Source organism: Schistocerca americana, chromosome 8 (assembly GCF_021461395.2).
Source record: "Schistocerca americana isolate TAMUIC-IGC-003095 chromosome 8, iqSchAmer2.1, whole genome shotgun sequence".
NCBI lineage: Eukaryota > Metazoa > Arthropoda > Insecta > Orthoptera > Acrididae > Schistocerca > Schistocerca americana.
The window spans coordinates 105,042,340-105,066,889 of record NC_060126.1 but is presented as its reverse complement, the minus strand read 5'-3'; the positions used below and the strand labels follow the sequence as shown (position 1 = coordinate 105,066,889).

General features: G+C 41.3%; 1 long non-coding RNA gene across 1 annotated transcript in view; it reads left to right on the top strand.

Annotated features, from left to right (window-relative positions):
• Window positions 1–854: 854 nt before the first annotated feature.
• LOC124544695 overlaps window positions 855–24,550 on the top strand; it is a 70,297-nt gene continuing 46,601 nt past the window's right edge. The window contains exon 1 of the long non-coding RNA XR_006967556.1: window positions 855–963. This is a non-coding gene — a long non-coding RNA (uncharacterized LOC124544695). The remainder of the gene's footprint in view (window positions 964–24,550) is intronic.

The following is a 24,550-nucleotide window of genomic DNA, read 5'->3' as shown; positions in this document are numbered from 1 at the left end:
CCACACAGCCACTTCTTTTTATATTTTGTTCGTTGCATTTGTTCGGGGCGGACGTCCCATGACAGCCGTTCAAGTTCATAGTTCATCCGTTCACTCAGTTTTTTTTATTAAAGAGGGCTGCTAACCTTTTGACCGAAGACGCTGAGCTAACGCTCGGCCGTGCTCGGATGGTCGAGAAATATGGACCTTTCTTTATCATATTAGAGACTGGTGGAAAACTTCAAAGTTTTCTCGAGACTTTTTGAGAGTTGTATCCAACTATTTTATGAGTTTAATATTTGAGTTCTGAAGCTCACGTACCACAAATACAACAAATATACAAGAATCGGGATGCCAACTCATTCCCCTATGAGAACCGCAGGCCGCACGAATTGTTGACTCGCGCCGCATGCGTCCCGTGGGCTGCAATTTGGCGAACACTGCTCTAGCACTTCAGAAAGTTAATTGAAATTCAATTGGAAAATTTGCGCTGAACAGACAGATAGACAAGAAAGCAAACCAATAAAAACGAGTTAAAAAAGGGGTAAGACTCTGATGACACGATTCTGTTCCCTGGTCGCTACTCCTAAACAATGAGGAGAAAAAGTGGCAGAGCACGCTGTAGTCAGGAGAGGAGAAACCTCCGACACCTGTCGCGTGTGCTTCCACGCTGTGATCTTTCCACTCGACTCTGGCGTAATCGCACGAGATAGCGTATCGCTGGAAATGCAGCCCGTTCCCGGAGCGGGCGGGTGTACGCTGTAAGTGGTGCGTGTTTCGGCGCGGTCACCACAGCGACGGTGGGTCAATACCGTCGGCTGGGCGTCAGTGACCACCGGCTGGAAGTATGGGGTGCCCAGACCGTCCGCCGCCGCCGCACCGGCTGGACTCCAGGAGCGCCGCTGGAGCGCCGACGGCAGCCGAGCTGCACCGACCCCTCTCCAGCAGCGCGGAGTCGCGAGCCGTGCGCTCCAGGTTTACAAGGTTTGCCTTTCCAAGGTTTCACAATAGCGTATTTTTGGTTCAAGTCGTTCTGTTGTTTCTCTAAATACTAGTCCTCAACATCTATACAATTCACACGCTTTCGCACCCATCCTCCAAAAATTTTTGGTGCAGCTTTATGAGGGGTCGACGGCGCTCTAACGCTCATAGTGTTACGTCGGTAACGCGTCATGCGAGCGGTCATAGCAAGTTATGAAGCCGGAGCGGTATAACCAATGATATAGCGACGTTTCCGTTGCGACTGCGGAAGAATTGTTAAGTAATTAACTTAACAACCACCTCAACTTACTACTGAACGTGTTTATTTTCAATTACAGCCATCAAACGAACAGTGGCGATGTCAAACGCTCAAATCACCAAATTACACAATTGTTAGGAGACCCAGAAATTATGTATCACATTTTGTACATAACTTCTATGCATCTGAAAACTTGAGAATGTGTTCTGACATCTCAGAATTATGCTGTTCACCTCATCGCTGCAAACAATAATAAGAAAAATTAGAAAACGAATAATGTATTATAAAAGTTCTAGGTCAAACGCTACAGAAGTGACTGCTTCTGACAGTCCGTAAGAAAGTTTCTGTTTCAAGTGCCACTAATACTGAAGCGCTAGGCTTTATTTGTAATAACACAAGTGAAGAAACACAGCAGTAATTTTTTAACTAATAGAATTATACTCAACAAAAACCTTTTCTTATACCTCGTAAATTTTTTGCAAGGGTATAACAAAATTAAATCCGAGAAGAAAGCCTCTCAGAACTGACTTCTGTTTCTGACACAACTCCACTCTTGGGATCAGATGTTGCGAAGTTTACTACAGAATTCCCTGTGCAGTTGAAGATGAAATGGCAACGTCGTAAACAGGTCGATATGTTTTGCAACTGGTAAACATGACCGATCGTTCAGATAAAGTACGGCATTTCATTCATCAGCCATCGTTTTTCCTCTTCTGAATACTCTGGCATTTTTCCATTCTTCTGTTTCACAGTAAGAATTTTTAATAGGTATTTCAAGTGCTGGAGTATGAGACACTTTAATCAGACTGCATTGACAACAGTCTTGAAAACCAAAGAAGTCAGTTGTATTGATTGGAGTTACGTGGATCCGGTTCACAGCTTTAGCGTATTCAAGAATCTTGCTGAACAAAGACTTTAACGCATGTCACATGAAACTCCAGAGGCGAGCACTATTTGGCCCAAAGTCCGTTTGCCATCTAGTAATGAATTTATGAAACATTTTCTCCGCGAGTAGGTACTTAGAACAACCCTAAGAACGTGAAAGAGAGTACCGAGAACACAATATCACAGAAAACCAGTTTTGTGGAAAAAAACGGCACTCAGAACTTTTTATATTTCCCCTCTTCAAGTAATTTCGTTTTATAAAAAAACTATACCGTTGTTGCCCACTCCTTTTATTAGTGTGGATTGCCCTGTGTGTGTGTGTGTGTGTGTGTGTGTGTGTGTGTGTGTTAATTGAGTGAGAGAGAGAGAGAGAGAGAGAGAGAGAGAGAGAGAGAGAGGTGCGGTTTATTACCGTCTGGTATCGCCTGCTATTCACGTGGTAGTGGTAAGAATTAAGGGGATTTCGTTTTTTTCATTATGGCATATCGAAGCTAATTTTATTTATTAGGGCATATTTGACCTTTTTGTATTGTTCTACTAACGGTTTAGTAAAGCCTCAAGAAATTAGACTGGTCACAACAATCCAGTGGTCACCTTTAGATTTGCAACAGATAAAATGGGGGACACGCAGAATCATTGTATAATCTATACAATCTGGAAATTTACTACCTGCGTAAGAATAAGAAAGAATGAAGTCGTACCGTACCTAAAGACATAAACTGCAAGCTGTTTCCGTTTTGTTGTTTACTACAAATTTCTTCTTTTTTATCATTACGTAGGTAATTACTTGGCAGACTGTAGGTTATACAATCATTCTTTGTGTCCTCTTTTTACCTTTTGTCAGTCCGAAGATGGTAATTATTTTATAAAAATGAACGGCTTGAGAAATCCTCATAACATATCAAAAAGATAAAAATAAAAGAACGTAAGTGATCACTTTATCTTCAATACAGTACGTCATTCTTTCCAAATAATTTATTTTTGATGTTATTTAACATACTAGATGCCAGAGTGCAATCAGACCGAATTTTTGGAGAAAAACGCTTTGCGTGTAGGGGCAAGTACACACAAAGACATACTAAACAATTTCACACTGAATTTTAATTTATTGGCTTTGCAGTATCCTGGTGTCTCTGATATTGATGTATTATACAGTGAGTTCACCTTATGTTTTCTGCACAGTCGTAACTGCACCATTAAGTTGACTACACCTGTCAGTATTGACAAACCTTTTTGCGTCCACATGCCAACACCTGACCTGCTGCCCAGAGGAAAATAAGCTTTGATAGCTTCCTCATGCCACTGTACTTATAGGCACTAACTAACTTAGAAACGTACTACTCATAATAGCTATAATAATTAGTCTGCGAATGAAGTAAATACTGATGTAATATTGTTCAGTACAACGTCCTCAGTCACCAAGAAAAATATCTGCTCTTATACCCTTAGCACCTTGAATACTGCAGCGCTCTGGACGCTGGTAAACAGTACGTAATAGAAAACGAAACTATCAGCTGTCAGGCTAACCTGGTCCTCGAGCTACGCTACACGCCAATCACTGTAACGTAGAATCCACCTTTGAAACGAAATATTTTGTTAATAATATTTCAGCACAGACACAAAAGTACTGTATACCGGTATATCAATAAAAGAAACTCCTGTGACAAAATCAGAAAATTAACAAAGGGCTGGCTGCACAATGCGAGTAATTCGTATCACTTTGTTAGCAAAACAAAGATTCGTATGTTTTAGACGATGTCAATAACATTTCAATATTAAAGGTGCAAATGTTATTGAGGAAAGATGTTCATCTCAAATACTTCAGAAACAGTTAAGATATTGTAATTGTGTTTTTACCCAGATTTATTGTGAAAAAGTGATCACTAAATGAGGTATAGTCAATTTGAATAGCCATATTAATTGCAGAGATTTCAGTCACAAGTTTTTTCCTTTTTTTAAAAATGAATCTATAGTAATTTCTCCTGCAAGTATTGCACATCGAAAGAGGCGAATTCGACGTTGTTTCACTGTTTAAAAACGAGATTCATAGTTTCGGAGCAATTACAACATTTATAACTTAGGAGTTATTTGATTTGGACATGTAATCGATGGCTTTCTTTGAGAAGTTTTATAATGATGATTTTTCCAGAAGGTTGTCGTAAACTGTTATTTAAAGTAACACGTTCTTCATTGGGGTCCTCGGAGATCATCGTTTTTTGCAAGAGACGCCGAGGAAGATCATAAACTCTCAAAAGCACCGCAGCATTGAACGTAAACGGGGTATCCAGCCTGAAACTTAGGTGCCTCAGTCTATATACATAAAATGACATGTGTGTGAAACCAGTAAAGTCGCTGAAATTATGCCATTGGATTTGTATAAGTACCTGCATCTGGGTTTCAGGCTGAAACCTCCAGTTTGATGCTGAGGTGCTGTTCCAGAACTTGGAGAGCCTTGGAAATTCTGTTCGTGTGTAAGGGGAATTTAGAGTAGACTGGGGTGGCAGTGAGAATTTGAATTGGGGAGGGGGGTGTAGCAGGGTAATCAGAGTAGTTGTGTAAACCGTAGTGGCAAGGTGGCGTAGTGGCTGACGCACGTACCTAGTAAGCATGAGACGTGGTTTCGATTCTCGGCCTTGGTAGAAAAGTTTCACTCACCGTTTCAGTCTATATACATAAAATCAGTAAAGTCTCAGAAATTGTGTGGTTTCGTTATCAGTTGGTCTACACGTTCGACTGATTTTATGCCACTGAAATTTTTTCTCTTGCGTTAGCTTAAAGGTGAAGTACGTGTACAAACTTCGACCATCTAAGACGATTTACAACATCGTATTGTCAGCTTACCACGCCTGACCAACACAAGGGAGGATCGCCGTATTGTGCGCTAAACACATCATAGTCGCTTCGCCGGCCGAAGTGTCCGTGCGGTTCTAGACGCTGCAGTCTGGAACCGCGAGACCGCTACGGTCGCAGGTTCGAATCCTGTCTCGGGCATGGATGTGTGTGATGTCCTTAGGTTAGTTAGGTTTAACTAGTTCTAAGTTCTAGGGGGCTAATGACCTCAGAAGTTGAGTCCCATAGTGCTCAGAGCCATTTGAACCATAGTCGCTTCACATGTGAGCCTGCTGTCAGAGGACAAGTAATGAACTTCCCCCAACATTCTGCGTCATCCTGCGCCATTGGTAGCGCCAGACGGACGGGAATTACCGTCCCATGCGTAGGCTGGCCGTTAACAGGACAGTTGTTCCGTGACCACTGCACGGACTGCTGACGAATGGCATCGCGCAGTGTTCAGCGACGAATCGCGGTTCAGCACTTCCCCACATGAACTGGTATAGTGACGAAACGTTTTGGATAGGTAGAGCGGTGTTATTTCTGACGCCATCTTGTGGCGAGCCACCTGGTATAATTTCAGGTCACGGTTGGTAGTCACTGAGGGAACTCAGACGGCGCAACAGCTGTTCCCTGATGCGACAGTATCCAGTTCTACGAACTGCCTGAGTGATGTTCAGGTGTTCCCGTGGCCAGAGAGATTCCCAGATCCGTCCACAATAGAAACCGTGAGAGACCAGCTCGGACGTCAATTTCGTGCCAGCGTTAGGGATTTGAAGGAACAGGGACAACAATTGTGAGACAGCTTGCCCAGGCAAGGATGTTACGGGATATATGACATCCTTCCCAACCGAATCACTGTAAGTATGTTGCCTAGAGGGAGTATAATGCCATACTGATAAATGGGCTCATAGTGCCGACTTCTATGTAAATTTGACTCGAGTTTCGTTTCATTTCCTACTCTCCTCCTGGGTGTTGAACTTTTTTGCCTTTGAGTGTAGGCAAAAAATTAGGAACAGTAAATTAACACTGTTCTGAACATCGAGTACCACAACACTGAAAGAAGCGTTGGCCCTTAATTACTGCATTTCGTGGATGATACTACAAAGGGATAATTTTATACCAATTAACAGCTTTCGAAAGAAACGAGATATCGGCGTATTTTCTACCAAAATTGGTACTGCATTCTACCATACCTGTAATGAATTTAGATTTTACACAGGCTGTCGACTGCCGAAGCGGCAGGGCCCTGTTTTATGCACCTGTACTTGAACTGCCTTTCGTGCCTGCTTCTGACGTTTCTGCCGTGACTCACACTCAAGGCGTGTCCAGACGTGACTCACGGGGGAAGTCGTGCGCTCGTCTACTCCTACCTATTTAGGTACGACGCATGCTACGGTATGTTCATATATTCTTTATCTCTGTATAACGACGCCCAACATTCACTGAAACATTCCCTACAGTTAATTTACCGTGGCTTCTGTCAACTAGTGTTCGATAAAAACATAATTAGAAAGATAGACGTTATATAACCCCGAAGACTTACGCGACGATTCATTGTATTAAATGTTCTATTTTCACTTGTGACGCTTATTCTCGATGAAGATTCGAGTTTTCGATAGCATTGTCATCATCAGAAAAGTAACCGACTGCCGAAGAAGCGAAGGAGCGACAGGTGTAACAGCTGCAGTTATGTCCACTGCGGTAGAAATTTGTATTGATACCAACGATGAAACGTCACTAGTTTGTTTCGATCAGTGTTACAGTAATTTTTTTATAAGAAACTATGCAAATGGTAGCTTAACTCTTTATCGATAAATTTCCACATGTGCTCGAACAGCACATAACGTGCATTACGTTTGTTGCTCCTAGAAGATATACCTAGTACTCAATTTCTCCTCATGTCTTTTTCCAAAACCGTGAGTGGTGTTTACGTTTACTTCTTTCCCAACGTCTTATCCGTCTCCGCCCCTAAAGAATCTCGACTAATGTCGTAAAAGTTTGCAAATCAGGAACTAAACAGTTCATCCTTAACTTAAAACACAAAAAAATGCAAGAGATGTAATGTTTGGTAAAGATGGTGGTCATGATATCATACCGTATCTATCGATTCATCTGTCCAGAAAAGTTTCATCCAAGAACTGGCGAACAGCGTAGTGGTGCACCATGTTGTTGGAACACTACCCATGTTGAAATTCTTGTAACTGAGCTACAACGTAGAGTTACAACATCTGCATATAAACTATTGCCGTAATGGTAGGCTCAGTAAAACAGATCGGTACAAGAATCGTGATGTGCAGTAATCCACACCAGACATTCACTTTTCGACTGTCCCTTATCTTCTGTGTCATGATAGGTGGATTCTCCGATCCGTTGATCAGGACATCTGTCTGTTTACTTTCCCAGAGATATCAAAAGTCGCTTCATCGGATAAACAAACTTTATTAAGGCAGTCATTATCTGCATCGATTCGTTCCAGCATGTTCCCAACAAACTCGGTACATCTGGGTGCATCATCTTGCTGCGTAACTTGCAAGAGCTACATGGATATGCAGCCGTTTGTGTCAAATCTTCACCACAGTGCTCTGAGGTATGCCTGTTTCTCCAGAAACACGACGTGTAGATTTCAGCGGAATACGTTGAAAGTCTGTATGCACGATATCAAGCGTCGCTACCCACTCCCGGTATATCTCTTGTCGTCTTGTAGCCAACACTGCCAGTCTCTTTGATGTTTTGAGACAACGCTTTGGTGCTCTCCACATCTGGCGGATCTTGACCATAGGCACTTCGAAACTATCGCTGAACTGTATAGGCGAGCGTGTTTAATGAAACCACAAAACGCATTGCTCTTTCTCCTTCATAGACACCATTGTGACAAAAGCACTCCTAAATTACGCCACCTGTAACAGGAAAGAGAGAAAATCAGATGCTGTGAGAGCACGTATAGAAGCATGTCCCAAGAAACTTCAAGAGTTAAGCTAGCACTTGCAATAAACCACATATTGTACTTAGCTGAATAGATATAGATGTAGGCAAATCCGTATGTTTCCTTCAGACTACTTCACGCCAACAACGTATTGTTTCCAGCTATTCCTCCTTATTGACAGTGTGACCAGGTCGCAACTACCCAGGAGAAAAACGCGGCAAATGCCATTACCTAATTTCCCTGAAACTTCGCTCGGTGAAGGAGGGGTCAAAATAAGTGAACACATGTCCCACCTTATCCGTAGACACTCGACAGTTTCTGACAAAACGAAATCAAAGTTTTCGACATAATTTATATGCTTTTTAGCACCCGAAAATTTTCGCCAAAATGATGGCACAGTGGCTAGCGTTGCGGCCTTCCACTTTCTGCGCCCAGTGTTCAAAACCCGATTATTGCTTTTATTTATTGTATTTATATTATTTCATTTTTTTCATTTATCTACCCACCTACATAGAAAGTTACTACACGAGTGTTTCTTACCAAGTTGGGTTACACAATGGAGTTATATTAATTTGCAACTCTATTTCACAATAAGTGGCATGCGTTTATTATGGAATATATGTATGTATGGTATTTTCAGGGGTTAAAATCTTTTTAAATTCTGATTTTATCATATTTCATTGTTATTTCAGTTCTTATACTAACCTTATATTTTATTCTTATGTTCATTCTTCAGTAAGATGTGATGTGTGCCCATCGATTATGTCGCTCGTGGAAATATAAACGTAGAAAATCCGAACACGGATCGCGCGAAGACATGTTTGCCACAGTCAATTTCTTCGTATGAATCTCATTCGGAAAAGAAATATCTTTAACACTGCTAAAGATTTTAAATGGAAGCAATTTTGCGGCAAATCACGCATAACGGATGACTTTACCGAAAACTGCAGTCGATCATCAATCAAGGTACACCACACCATTTTAGGCGAAAACGATTCCAAATAATTTTGTTGTTCATTCACAGATTTTTTAAATTCATTCACCAGACGTACAAATAGTTGACGAATGAGACTAACATTATATCAGTATAAACTGGAGGTGGGTAGCTACATGAAAAACAAACATAAAAATAATAATTGGGTTTCGAACACGGGGCTGAAAAGTGTAAAACCGCTCCGCCATCGCTTCGCTTGAATTATTTACTCTCTAAAAGGCACATAAAGTATCTCTAAGACATTGACCGTCGTTTTTTCAGAAACGGTCGATTATCTACGGGTAAGCGGTGACGCGTGTTCGCTTACTTTGACCTCTCTTCCACCGAACGAAGTTTCTGGGAAACCCAGATAATGGCACTTGCTCTGTTCTCCTCGTCTTGCACTGTTGAAACCGACAAACACGGTGACCAGAAGTTTTAGGTTCGATCGAACTTGACGAGCTTTTTTTCCGTCCTTGGCTCTCTACGAAGCTTCAATTGATCCGACCGGACTTCTATTTCATACGCATAAATCCATATCAGCAGTAATGAACCGTTTCAGCAGAGCTTCGTCTTTGTGAACTTCACTGAGTAACTCCTCAGCAATGTTCATTCTGCAGTTGTTATGACACTGGCTCGTGCGTATGTTAATAGCTCAGTTCTGTCTGACTTTAACTTAGAAATCTCTCTTAGTGTGAAGAGCTGGAAGGCGGGATTGTTAACGTCCTTTGCGTACTATCACTTTCTACTGTCATGTGGTGTAATCATCTGGAATAACGCAGATAACATCAGGAAGATACTTCTCCATAGAAGCCTGCAGTTGGAATACTGTGCGAAGTTGGTAAATGAACATTTTTCAGAAGGTTCCTCAGCGATCTGAGTATTATGAGATTTACATGTCAATGCGTACACTGTTTTCTCTCTAAATAGTATAGGCTATTAGTCACAGTGCGGCTGATTTCAGTCCCCGGTATTGCCAGGTGGGTGGACTTGTACGGGATGCACTCACCCTCATGAAGTCGATTGAGGAGTTACATCTGAAGGCCTGGAAAGCTGACAACGGCTGTGAGGATGGTGTGATAACACCATGCTCCTCCATACCACATCTATATGACGGTATTTGTCACAGGACGACACGGCGGCCGGGCAGTACTGGGTGGATTATCAGGGGTGGAACGTGGAACTGACACTGAAGTTCCGGTATATGACAGGCTGCCAGTGGGCAACATGCAGAAAACTGAGAACCCCACATAGTCAATAATAAATTAAAAGCGTGCCTTACCTCGTTAGCCACTACCGCAGTTTATCTGCTTTTGCTCAGGGATGTAAACATCTCATAACCGCAACGTCGTATTAAAAAGATCTCGATTTTGTCAGTGTATAGACTGCTGTACCAAGTACGTAGATTCTTAGTTTCAAGTACCAGATGAAAACAGCAGTTGTTTGTGGAAGATGACCATAGGCGTTTTTTTTATTAAAGTAGCTGTTTTTCTCCTATTATACATAAACACATATTTTTGGATCTCATAATTATCGGTATCAGTAGATTACCATGTCGTAATTTCTTGTTAGATACTTTACAGACTTGACTCGTTTCATATCCCTTCTTCCAAGATGGGATTTACGGACCACTTTGTGTTAGTGAATTAATGGACTAGTTTTGAACGAGACGCGGCACTTTGTTGCCATATGCTTCACCTCCAATATTCCTGAAAAAAGATACTTACATGAGACAAATGATACTCGTACTCGTCGGCAACTTACGGTGATTCGCTGATAACCTCGGCGTTGGGACGCCCATAAGCACCAACCAACCATCTGACGGTGATTGACAACAATTATTTGCTTAATTTTTGCACATAAGCATCTGTCGCGTATTTTCTGGGATGTCCAGGGCATTCGTCACCCTCATTATCTTTACAACTGGGATTGACCCCCGACTAAAAATACTAAGTGACAACATTTTTCATTTTTACGTTGTATTTATTAGACAAAAATCTAGAAGCGTAAAGTAACCAGCACGTTTAGGCCTCTCTGGTATTCATCAAGTGTTCTGCACGCACAGAAAACTTAGGAAAATGTATGTTAAGCCCAAATTTCACATGAATCCGTACAAAAACATATCAGCTGCCTGCCTACATTCTGAAATGCATTTCCCAATAAACAGAGTAATTCTGTTATTGAATCATTTACTCTGGGCAAAGTACTGTGTATTTGTGGTATCAGATTACTTAGAATTCAGAGTACTCTGGTAGAAAAATCCGTTGTTGATAAGCGGAAGACCAAATTTGAGAACGGTAACAACCGCCAAATTCTAATTAATAAGTTCTACTTGTCGAAAATAAAAAAATAATTTCAAAGGAATGGTATTGGAAGGACAAGACAGGCACCGACAAAAGAGATAAGAGCTTGATCTGTATCGTGCCCTTCTCAACAAAACAGTTTTAAGGAATCAAAGTATACGCCCACGATTTCTCGGACTCCACCAGCGACCTGCTTTTTCTATTTTTAGTCTGCTTTCTATTTTGATCTTCTTTCTTTTTTGATGTCACACAATTGCGGAATAAGCAGGGCGGGAGATTTAAATAATTGTGTTACATTCAGAGTGGATTAATTTAGATAAATGCTTTACCGCTCCCTCGCCACCTCAGGGAGAGACTGGAACTATGTTAGCGACCTATAAAGAGCTGTTTTAGCCAGTCTTGTTATCGTATGAAAAATTATCATATTACCACTGCGTCACCACATCAGTGTAGGTCGGTAGCTATTAAAACATTAGGGAATGGTCATAATCAGTCTGTCAATCAGAACCCATGGTGGTAACTTCAGCTGGTCTGAGCGATCCAGAATTCCTGTGTTTCCCAACATCCTACGGTTGTGCAATGACCTACCGACTCAGACCACCACGCCACCGCAGTCAGTGTGCACCCCAGGATGACTTGGTCTGACGGGAAATCATGCTGCCAGGTGGTTTCTCACCACGGACTGCACATGGGATGGGTTTTACACGTGCATGTAAACTCCGTTTACGTAATTCGTCAATACGTATCATTTGATCGCCAACGTGTCTAAACGTACGAGCTGGTGGATTGCAAAGTAATTTTAGCATCATTATATCATTCACAGCCACACAGAGTTTTAGAAGCTTCAGCAGCAGACACCAGCAACTTGAATTTGAGGGTATGTGGTGAAACATTTTATTTCTGATCTTCTTTGTATGTACAGATGTATTCATTTTTGGATACTACGAGGGTTGCCCAGAAAGTAGTGCAACGCATTTTTTTTCTCAGCCGAAAACAATGCTACGAGTGTGAACCTTACGTATGTGTTATTTGAAGTCACCCGAGTGAACATGCCAAGTTTCCGTCACTTCCGACAGATAGCGTAGCTGCAAGACAGTTTCAAAATGACGTCTGTAGGTAATGTACGTTACAACCAACGTGCCATCATTGAATTTCTCAGTGCAGAGATGAAACTGCACGGAACATCCATAAACGCTTGTGCAAAGTCTATGGAGCATTTGCTGTCGACAGAAGTGCAGTTAGTTACTGGGCACAGAGGGTGAGGTCATTTGAAGGCGGTTCAGTGGAGCTCCACGATTTGCAGCGCTCGGAGAGACCATACACAGCTGTGACACCTGACATGTTGCAGCGAGCTGATGTTGTCATTCGCGAGGACAGACGTTTTACAACTCGGCAGTTGGCGTTCCATCTCTCAATCAGTAAAAGAAGTGCTGGTGCAATTATCCGTAGTCTTGAATGTTCAAAAGTGTGCGCAAGATGGGTTCCGCGGTGTCCAACGGTGGATCACAAATCGCACAGAAAAAACATTTGTCTTGATTTGTTGCAACGTTTTGAAGCTGAGGGGGGCCTCCTTGTCCCGGATTGTGACAGGTGATGAGACCTGGGTTCAGCATTTTGAGCCCGAAACAAAACGACAGTGATGGAATGGTCCCATTCCCACTCTCCACAGAAGAAAAACTGTTTCCACCGGTAAGGTCGCGATCACCGTGTTCTGGGACTGTGAAGGTGTGATCCTCATTGATGTGATGCCAAGAGGTACCACTACTTCAGAAGCACATGTATACACATTAACAAAACTCAAGATGCGCTTCCGGCGACTTCGGCGCCACAGCAACCCAGGAGATATTTTGCTGCAACACGATACCGCTCGGTCCCACAAGTACAGAGAGTGGTGAACACATCGCAAAACAGGATTGGGCAGTGTTAACCCTTCCACCCTACAGCCCTGACCTAGCCCATTCCGACTTGCACTTGTTTGGGCCTTTAAAGGATGTCACTCGTGGAACACAGTTTGAGGACGATGCAGACGTGATCCAAAGAGTGAAGCGCTGGTTCCATCACCAGGACAAGGATTGGTACCGAGAGGGCATACACGCCCTTGTTTCGCGGTAGGGGAAGGCCATAGAACTGGATGGAGAATGGCTGGCTCTGAGCACTATGGGACTTAACATCTATGGTCATCAGTCCCCTAGAACTTAGAACTACTTAAACCTAACTAACCTAAGGACAGCACACAACACCCAACCATCACGAGGCAGAGAAAATCCCTGACCCCGCCGGGAATCGAACCCGGGAACCCGGGCGTGGGAAGCGAGAACGCTACCGCACGACCACGAGATGCGGGCCTGGATGGAGATTATTGTAAAAATAGAGTGTTAGATAGAACACCATTCTTTCGTGTGTGTAACTCTCATTATGTTCAATAAAGAATCGTTGAAGGAAAAAAAATGCGGTGCATTACTTTCTGGACAACCCTCGTATTTATCGTCACAGCACGGAAGCGCTATAACAAATACGTATGAAAAGGCTGCGTGCAGAATGGTACTTTGGGAGGAATTTGGTGCTCCGTTCCTTTTTTGAGCTAAGAACATAGAGTAAAAAGATTTTAGTTTAGCGCAGAGCATTTGTACAGCCAGTCAAAGAACCGCCTTCCTGTAGCTATGTTACAGTATATTAAGCAATGTTTGAGCGGCAAACCCCATCTGGCGCCTAGGAAAATGCGAATCGATTAATTCCTTTTGCAAAAGATTTTAATTGGTCTGAAATTCACATTCAGATCATGGCAACGTTTGTATATGCGCCGTTCGGATTTTGTGTGCAATAACACTCTCCCTGTTCGGATCTTACATGCAAAAACAGTCGTCCTTAAATAACTCCGGACTGGAGCAAGACCGATGGTTCAAATCTGGTCCACCGGTGTATCGGAGTTTGGTCTAAGTTAAGTTTTAACTGTTTGAAAAATTTTTCCTTCGTTTGGATTTCACGTGCAAGAAACACATTTTTCTGGGAGGTTTAGGGAGCTTACCATTTCTATACTTTGAATTCGTACGAATCGCTTCAAATTTTACACGAAGGTAGATAAATGGATAAAGTCCAAAGGATTTTTTTTATCCGACAATCTTTATTCATTGTCGAGATACGACGGTTTAAAGTCGAGCTAAATGTAGCACGTACATTCGTTTCTTACGCCACTTGAAGGCGCGGAAACAGTTTAAAGTATGTCAAATAAATAAAAAAACATATTCTTACGATGTAATTGAAAACTCGCTTTCAGGAATGTAGTTTTATTCGAATTTTACGTGCATAAAACACGTCTTTTGTTGGTTTTTTTACGCGCACCAGTTCTATGTTTCGCACTTGTGCGATCGGTCCAGATTTTGCAGGAAGATAGATAAATACGTGTAATTTACTGTCGACCTGTTCTTTTGTGAAAGGTTTACCCGTTGCCACGATATAAGCAAAATAGTTCGAAAGACAATAAAAAACTTACACCGGGTCAGTCTTTTCGTTTTTTGGTGAATTTTTACACGCGCGCTACTTCTATATTTCAGATTTGTGCGAATCGGTTCAAATTTTGCATGAAGGTAAATAAATATAATTATTGGTCGAATTGCTGTTTTGTGAAGGCTATATCTGTTGCCACGATATAAGCGACATGTTCGACAGACATTAAAGAAAATTTATACCGGATCTGTTGTCGGCAGAGTAAAAAAGGATCTACATCGGTTGCCAAGTTAAGGCAGTTTAATGTCAAAGTTATGGTAGGGCAAAAGTGGGAACCAGAATAAAAAATGCTCTGATAACAGCACGAAAAAGTCGAATGGGTCTGGGCAGAGTTAGGGATATAAAGTAAGGGAACTAGCTTTTCGACTAATGTGGCTGCTTCAGACACATTTAAATCGAAACATCTTGACATATTCGAGCTTTTGTACGAGTTAACCCTACTTCCCCAGTGCAGTGACCTCTCTTAGCTGTAGGGTACGTACTGACCCCCTGCATCTTGTAATTTAGAGACTAAAAAGTTTTTGGTCCTGCGCCCAAAATTCAGAAGATACGTCAGGCATAGTAAACAATATACAAATCATACGGAACTTTAGTGATACGCTGTGCCATATCGCACGACACGACAAAGGCCATATTAGATTAGATAATGACATGTGTCATGTTATACGACATGATACCATGTAGTATGTTACTTTATTTGGCTCGATACATTCTGTTACATTACTTGGGTACTAATACTAACAAGCAAAAAAGCGCGAATGTGTCACGATGTTTTGATTTTAATGTGTTTGAAGCTGCTACATAAGTCTAAAAGCTAGTTCCCTTCTTTTACATCCCTAATTCTATCCAGGACATATTCGCCTTTTTTTCTACTTTAGGAGCATTTTTCATTCTGGTTCTATTCTTGTTGTGCAGACTGGAAATTACGGGGCTTGACGTGTCCTTGTCATCATCATCATCATCATCATCATCATCATCAACATCAGGTTTTTAAGGATGATGGTTACGGAAACTCGATCAGTTATGTGAAACTTTAGCTATGAACCATCAAAATTTCCTCCTGAGGATTCAACAGAAGTGACGTAGATGAGGTATCCCTAAAAAGTTGCGGAACATTAAGGAAATTATAAATTGTGTGTTATTCAGATAGTGAGCTAACAAGAGGACACGGTTCATGCAATATTATGGAGGGCTGTGAATTTTTTCGAACATATGACTGTCCTATGAAATACATAACGGAATATAATTTAAAGGAATTTAAAATGAGTTTAAAGGACATTCCATGGACCTGGTATGATCATCAACAATTATTTAAATTGGAAATTACATTTGTGGCAGCAGAATACAGATACACACACAAACTCAGATGTTTTGAAATTATGTCTTGGTCATCACAACGTGTTCAACGTCAAAGAATAGATCTAGACGGCCTTTAGACAAGGCTGTTGGAAGTTAATTTCACGTAAAATGGAATTTTTGTTAGAAGCGAATTTTAGACCAACACAACAACATATTTTATAGAAATAAGGTGTGACTCAAAACGACATATATTTGGAAGAATATTAAAAAGTACAGACTTGGTATATTCCTGCATTTGCAAGAAGCTAAACTTTTCGTGTTGTATAGAAGGTATGTTTACTAAAAGTATACTGAAAATCCTAAATGACTTGTTACTTACAAATGCTTTATAAAGTGTGGGTTCGTTATCTATCACTCAGTTACCATTTGACGCTGTATAATGCAAATGTCTTTACTATTTTAAAATAGACATAAATATTCTTTACCGAGTGCAATGCATTTATTTATCACTAACTACAGTAAATACCCAGCGTTGCCCATCTATGTATTTATTCCAGTCTTCTATTAGTCCATCTCCTCCCCGCTTTGTCTAGTACTGTTTCACCATTTCTCTCTCCAACTCCACCATCCTCTCTGTCCACCTGCTCCAGCCCCGTTTTCTGTCCGTCTCCTCCTACCCCCTCTCTTGTCTCTTGGCTCCTCCCCCTCTCTGTAAATTGGCTCCTCCCTCTTCTGCCCATCTGCTTTCTCCCTTTGTCGACCTCCTCCTCCCTCCTCTAATACCATTTCCTTCTCACCCTTTCTTTGTCTACCCCCTCCCCATCTCTCTGTCCATCATCTCCGCCCTCTCCCTGTTCATCTCCTCCCATTTTCTTTCTGTGTACATCTCCTCCTCTCTCCTCTCTCTGTCAATTTCTTTCCCTTCTCTTTCTCTGTCCATATCTTCCTATTCCTCTGCCCTCTGTCTGATTGTCCCCTCCTCTCCCCTGTCCATTCCACATCTTGTGTCTCTGTATATCTCCTCCTCCTCTTATTTGTACTTATCTCCTCCACCTCCCTCGCTGTCTCTCCACCACCTTGTCCTCCCTTCTCTCTTTATGTTATCACATTCTTCCTAATAGAAGGCTGGTGGTTCTTCCCCCTATACTATTTCTTTCTTTCCAGATTGTAACTAATATGTGTCCCAAAGTTACTGAAATCGTTCCAAAGGGTTAGAATGAAGTTTTTACATGTGGTTTTGGCTGCATACGTCCATGTCAAAAACATTTCAAAAATGTCCGCCTGCTTAGCTGAGTGGTAACGTGCTTGCCTCCTATGCAGTGGGGCCGCGTTCGATTCCCGGCCGGGTTGGAGATTTTCTCCGCCCTTGGACTGGGTGTTGTGCTGTCCTCATCATCATTTCATTCTCATCACCGGCACGAAAGTCGCCCAATGTGGCGTCGACTGAAATAAGACTTGCACTCAGTGGCCAAACTTCCCCAGATGAGGCCTCCCAGCCAACAACGCCATACGATAATTTCATTTCAAAAATATTGAACATGCTCGTATTTCACGCATATTTGTACACGTGTTTCATTTGTTCGTCTAGAGATTTCGCCCTGCGGTATCATTTTCACTCAGTTCAATGTTTAAGACGTCATATCTCCTGAACTATGTGCTGTAGAATGATGTAACTTTCCAGGTACAAGCAGTGGTAGATGTGCCTACTGTGTACGAAATTTGTTGTGACTAGAGTTCGTAGCAAAGAAATAGTATGTTAAAATGTCATACATGATGCCGTACTTTGATTCCAATAAAGTACAGTTTGTGCAGTCACGTAAACAGTACAGGTTTAATCGTTTCTATTTCTCCGGAAGTTTTGAATTAGTATCCGATCTTTAGGCCTAAACTTTCTGAGAAATTTAATATACACTACTGCCCATTAAAATTGCTACACCAAAAAAAAAAAAAAAAAAAAAAAAAAAAAAAAAAATTCAGATGGTAAACATGTATTCATTGGACAAATATATTATACTAGAACTGACATGTGATTACATTTTCACGCAACTTGGGTGCATAGATCCTGAGAAATCAGTACCCAGAACAACCACCTCTGGCCGTAATAACGGCCTTGATACGCCTGGGCATTGAGTCAAACAGAGCTTGGACGGCGTGTACAGGTACAGCTGCCCATGCAGCTTCAACACGATACCACAGTTTATCAAGAGTAGTCACTGACGTATTGTGACGAGCCGATTGCTCGGCCACCATTGACCAGACGTTTTCAGTTGGTGAGATATATGGAGAATGTGCTGCCCAGGGCAGCAGTCGAACATTGTCTGTATCCAGAAAGGCCCGTACAGGACCTGCAACATGCGGTCGTGCATTATCCTACTGAAATGTATGGTTTCGCAGGGATCGAATGAAGGGTAGAGCCACGGGTCGTAACACATCTGAAATGTAACGTCCACTGTCCAAAGTGCCGTCAATGCGAACAAGAGATGACCGAGACATGTAACCAACGGCACCCCATACCATCACACCGGGTGAAACGCCAGTATGGCGATGACGAATACACGCTTCCAATGTGCGTTCACCGCGATGTCGCCAAACACGGATGCGACCATCATGATGCTGTAAACAGAACCTGGATTCATTCGAAAAAATGACGTTTTGCCATTCGTGCACTCGTTCGTCGTTGAGTACACCATCGCAGGCGCTCCTGTCTGTGCTGCATTGTCAAGGGTAACCGCAGCCATGGTCTCCGAGCTGATAGTCCATGCTGCTGCAAACGTCGTCGAATTGTTGGTGCAGATGGTTGTTGTCTTGCAAACGTCCCCATCTGTTGACTCAGGGATCGAGATGTGGCTGCACGATTCGTTACAGCCATGTGGATAAGATGCCTGTCATCTCGACTGCTAGTGCCGTTGGGATCCAGCACGGCGTTCCGTATTACCTTCCTGAACACACCGATTCCATATTCTGCTAACAGCCATTGGATCTCTACCAACGCGAGCAGCAGTGTCGCGATACGATAAACCGCAATCGCGATAGGCTAGATTCCGACCTTTGTCAAAGTGGGAAACGTGATGGTACACATTTCTCCTTCTTACACGAGGCATCACAACAACGTTTCACCAGGCAAGGCCGGTCAACTGCTGTATGTGTATGAGAAATCGGTTGGAAACTTTCCTCATGTCAGCACGTTGTAGGTGTCGCCACCGGCGCCAACCTTGTGTGAATGCTCTGGAAAGCTAATCAATTGTATATCACAGCATCTTCTTCCTGTCGATTAAATTTCGTATCTGTAGTACGTCATCTTCTTGGTGTAGCAATTTTAATGGCCAGTAGTGTATTAGTTGAGTAGCCTAGGAACTTATTCTTGTTTAACATAAAGCTAAAATTTGTTTTCCTTGCGTGAGGAGTGTATGCCTTGCCGTAGGATTGTTAGTTCCAGGGTGTGGTGTGAGGGTTACTGCAGTTTCTTTAATGTGGGTGACGGTAGCAGCGTGGGAATCAGAAAAATAAACAAGGCACATTAGTTGTGTAGAATTTGCTGTAGAGACAGGAAGATAATAGAATGGGAGGAGAAGATTTCTGCCCTTCAGGTGGAACTAGATAAAGCAAATCAAGATCTGGGACGTTTATGGGGAAAAGGGTAAAGAAATGTGGGAAATGGCAACAGGTTATAGAAGAAATAGGAATAGGATTTTCTCAGACAGTGTTGTTGTCAATGTGGAAAATAGGTTTCATCTGTAGTCACAATTGGAAACTAATGAGCCACAAGTAGATGTAGGAGTAGACAGGACGCAACTAACTTTTAATAAGTGTTTGAGAAATAAGGACTCAGAAAAAGTTGTGATGAAGAAGAAAGTTTTTTTGTTAGGTAGTTCACATGGTACAGATGTTGGCCAACTGTTGCCGAATGTACTAGGGTCAGTTTACCAGGTCACAAGTTTTTTAAACCTTGTGCAAGTCTGCCTCTCTGAACATCATGAGACCAAGGGTATAGGTATGTTACATGTTACAGGATTAAAATTAGCTTCTTACTTCTATAGAGAAAATATGGAGAAAGGAGGAGTTGGCACATTTGTAAGAAACTGTTTTGATTTCAAGAATATTGATATTAATAAATTTTCCTCCGAGCATCACTTAGAATCTTGTGCAACAGAAGTAGTATTCATAAAAAGTCCTTTATAACAGTAAATACACACAGAGCACCTTCAGGAAACTTTAACCCCTCCATAAAAAATCTGGAAGCTCTGTTGTCCCATCTCACAGTAAAAGAAAAACAAATAGTGGTACCTTGTGATTTTAATGTGGATTTATTGAAAAGCTCTGTCAGTGAATAATTATTGCAACCAGTAACACTGTCATTCAATTTAATGCCTACGGTGAACTTTGCAACTAGGGTATGTAAATGCTCTGAGACTGCTATTGATAATATCTAGGAAAAAATCTTATCAGAAAATCAATAGTAAATGAGCCATCTGATAACGACATGCAGCATCTTGTGTTAAATGTTGAAACTTGTCAGGATAAAAAAAATCTTTAAATCTGAGTACAGGAGGGTAATAAATCAGTCAAAAATTGAGAATTTTAGGAGATTGCTCAAAGACATGAACTGGATAGATGTTTACAATACTTCTGACTCAAATGGAGGTACAAAGCATTCATTAATGTACTTCCTCTTTTGAAAAGTGTTTTCCTCTAAAGGTAACTCAAATCAAACAGAAATCTAAAAATAAACCATAGCTTACACGTGGAATAAAGATGTCGCGTGGGACAAAAAGGATACTGTATTTACTATCTAGGATCAGCTCTGATGTTATAATTGTAATGCAATACAAAGAATACTGCAAAATATTGAAGTAAGTAATCCAGAAATTAAAGCAGCTTTATTATGAGAAAAAGATAATTACATCAGGCAACAAAATAAGAACTGTATGACATATAGTGAAGACAGAGACAGTGGCGGCCAAAAAGGAAGAGGAGCGGATAGCTCTAAAAATAAATGAAACACTGGTAACAAGGGCATGCAGTGTTTCAGACCTCTTAAACAAGTACTTTGTTTCTGTTACTGAAAGCTTGGAGTTATCAGGTTCGGTAAACCGTGGTCTACACTATCTGAGATTAGTCTTTACAAATAACTTCAGTAAAATGGAAGTCACACTCACGTCTCCCAAAGAAGCGGGATAAATTATAAAATCCTTAAAAACAACAATATTCTAGCTGGGTCTGCGCCACACTCGAAAACTACCATCAGCTCTTACCAACTGAAATCGGAACTCATCCGATCAGGTCACGGTTTTTCAGTCGTCTAGCTTCCAATCGATATGATCACGAGGCCAAGACAGGCGCTGTAGGCGATATCGTGCTGTTAGCAAAGACACTCCCGTCGGGCGTCTGCTGGCATAGCCCGTTAACGCCAAATTTCACCGCACTGTCCTAACAGATACGTTCGTCGTACGTCCCGCATTGATTTCTGCGGTTATTTCGCGCAGTGTTGTATATGTTAGCACTGACAAGCCCACACGAATGCCGATGTTCTCGGTCGTTAAGAGAAGGCCGTCGGCCACTGTGTTGTACGTGGTGAAAGGTAATGCCTACAGTTCCCGTTGTGCTGCCATAATCACGACGGAAGCCTTCCATATGAATCACCTGAGTACAAAGGACAGCTCCGCCAATACACTGCCCTTTTATGCCGTGTGTACGCGAGACTACCGCCATCTGCACCTGTGGATATCGCTACCTCATGATCTTTGTCACCTTAGTGTATATTTATCGACGCCATCTCGAAACGTACCATTTGACGGCGAATGATAAATATAAATTGATAAATGACACAACTGCTTAATGGATGGCTGGCCGAGGTGGCCGAGCGATTCTAGGCGCTACAGTCTGGAACCGAGCGACCGCTACGGCCGCAGATTCGAATCCTGCCTCGGGCAGGGATGTGTGCGATGTCCTTAGGTTAGTTAGGTTTAATTAGTTCTAAACGCGACTGATGACCTCAGAAGTTAGGTCGCATAGTGCTCAGAGCCATTTTCAGCCCATAGTGCTCAGAGTCATTAATGGATGGATGGATAATATTTTAGAAATTTCTGTATTCCACCTACTTAGCCGCTATTATGCTACCGAAATACTGATAACTGTTGTTTCATGATTTTGGTTACAAGAGCGCTAGTGTTTTGACGCAGTCTTAGATGCCTTTTCGTTATTTACAGTTATCCAAAAACCACACAAAATTCTCTAGCTTCACAGCTTTAAAACAGTCCATTCTTTGTAGTTATCAACAACCAGTTTCCAGCTGATGTCACCATATTTTTTATATCGAAAATAACGATATTTGATACATGGAATTTCTATATATTTTTTTAAATAAATTTATAAATATTTCGTGGACTCATGACTGAATTCTATCTGCTTGTATATGGTGCTTCTTAACTGACGCACATACACTTCTGTAATGTAATTTTGCTCTAACCCAAGGCGTATACGTCCACTAATTTTCGGACACCATCCGCTGTCCATCTTTTCCTATTTTTAGCCTGCCTTCTAGACTAATGTACGTTTTCTTGTGACGTTACAAGATCACGAAATCAGTAGGGTAGGAAATTTAAAAATTGACAAGAAATTCTAAGATCTTTTTAAAAGCGCCTACGAATGTCTGCGATACTCTGTCTGCCAAACAAACCTCGATGACAGTTCTTTGCTTGAAACGCTCCTCCGTTACGATATTTTGAAGGTTACTTATAGCACCGCCACCTAACGGAACTTCACGAAAATATGGGGTCTGAAGCGGAAATACTCCACGACGTCCCACACCAAATTGTGCATTTTTTCCAACCGAAAGAGACCGACAAAAAATGTGTTGCATTACTTGCTTAGCCCTGTTCGTATCTATAAGTGGATGTATGTATGTATGTTCACATATCTTCATAAGCCACTGGACCGATTTCAACCATACTTGGTACACATATCACTTACTGTCCGAAAAGAATGACTGTGAGGGTAAGAACCACCTACCTATCAAAGGAGGTGGGCATGACAATCAAGTATAGACCACGACGGGAGAACACCCCTACTTTAGTCACCCAGTATTTGAGAATGAGACCACTTAGAGACTTGCTGCAAACTTTACGCATAATTTCAAACTTTTTTTCGCCAACGACACCAACAAAATGACGAAAAAGTTGATCGCTTATTACATTTTCGCTGTCCATGCGGTACAACAGCCACATAAGGCATGACGTTTTATTACTTCTTTTCCACTAAATGTAACCGTGACACATTTTGCAGACATTATTCACGTATACCACTGAATGACATCATTGTTCGACACTTAGTTCAGGAGTTGCGATGTCGTAAATACTGAATGCATGAGAAACTACTGCATCAGGCATACTGTTTTAATTTATTTCTTCTTTCCTACTAACTTTATTTGCAACACATTTCGCAGAAAGTATACACATACGTTTCCGAATTCACTTACAAGAATATATCATTTTATAACATATATTTTACAAGATATGACGTCGAATACTAATATCGCTGAAGATTAGATTAGATTAGATTCAGTTTTCATTCTATAGACCGAGAAATGACGTGATTCTCGTGGGTGTGGAAAATGTCAGAAAGTATGACATAAAATACATAAAGCATTTGAATATAAATATTCACTACCATGATCATTTGTCAGGAGATCGTCAAGATGAAACTATGACAGTTAATATTTACAGAATTAATACACTGTCAGTATGAAACATGATTATCCACTATTAATAAATTTATCATTCACAAAATACGTAATCTTGACTTTTGTGACCAAGTGCTGTCAGAATTGAAACCCAACAGACATTTTTAGTTAAGCTAGTCTAACAGTCCCTATTAAGATATTCGTAGAAGAGTCACCTATCAAAAATTCTTGCAAACACTCTTTAAAATGTGCTTTATCTGAAACCAGGTTTTAATTGTCGCTGGCAGTTTATTGAAAATGTGTGTTCCTCCACATTGGACCCCTTTTTGGACCAAGGTTAGTGATTTTAGGTCTTTATTTAGATTGTTCTTATACCTCGTATAGATACTATGTATTGAGTTATTGGTTGAAAATAGAGATGTATTATATGCAACAAATTTCATCAAGAAGAGAAGCAGTACTTAGAATACAAAGTTCCTTGAATTTACACCACAAATGATTTTTATTACACGCTTTTGCATATTAAAAACTTTTGCTTGGTTTGATGAGTTGCCCCAGAATTCGAAAGCGTATGACATAATAGAGTGAAAGTAAGCAAAGTACGCAATTTTTTTATATTTGTCTCCTATATCTGGCATCATTCTCACTGTAGATACAGACTTGTTTAGGCGCTTCAGCGATTCTTTGGTGTGCCCTTCCCGACTGAATTTATTATCAAGTTGTAATCCCACTAATGTAACACTGTCAACCTCTTGGATCTGCATGTCTTCGTACATTATACACATGCTGGAAGGAAGTCTCTTACAGGTTCTGAACTGCGTATAGCAGGTTTTTACCGAGTTTAATGACAGTGAGTTAGCTTTAAACCATTTATTAATGTCAGTGAAAATTTGATTAGCAGACTTTTCTAAATCTGTACTTTATTTGCTACTTA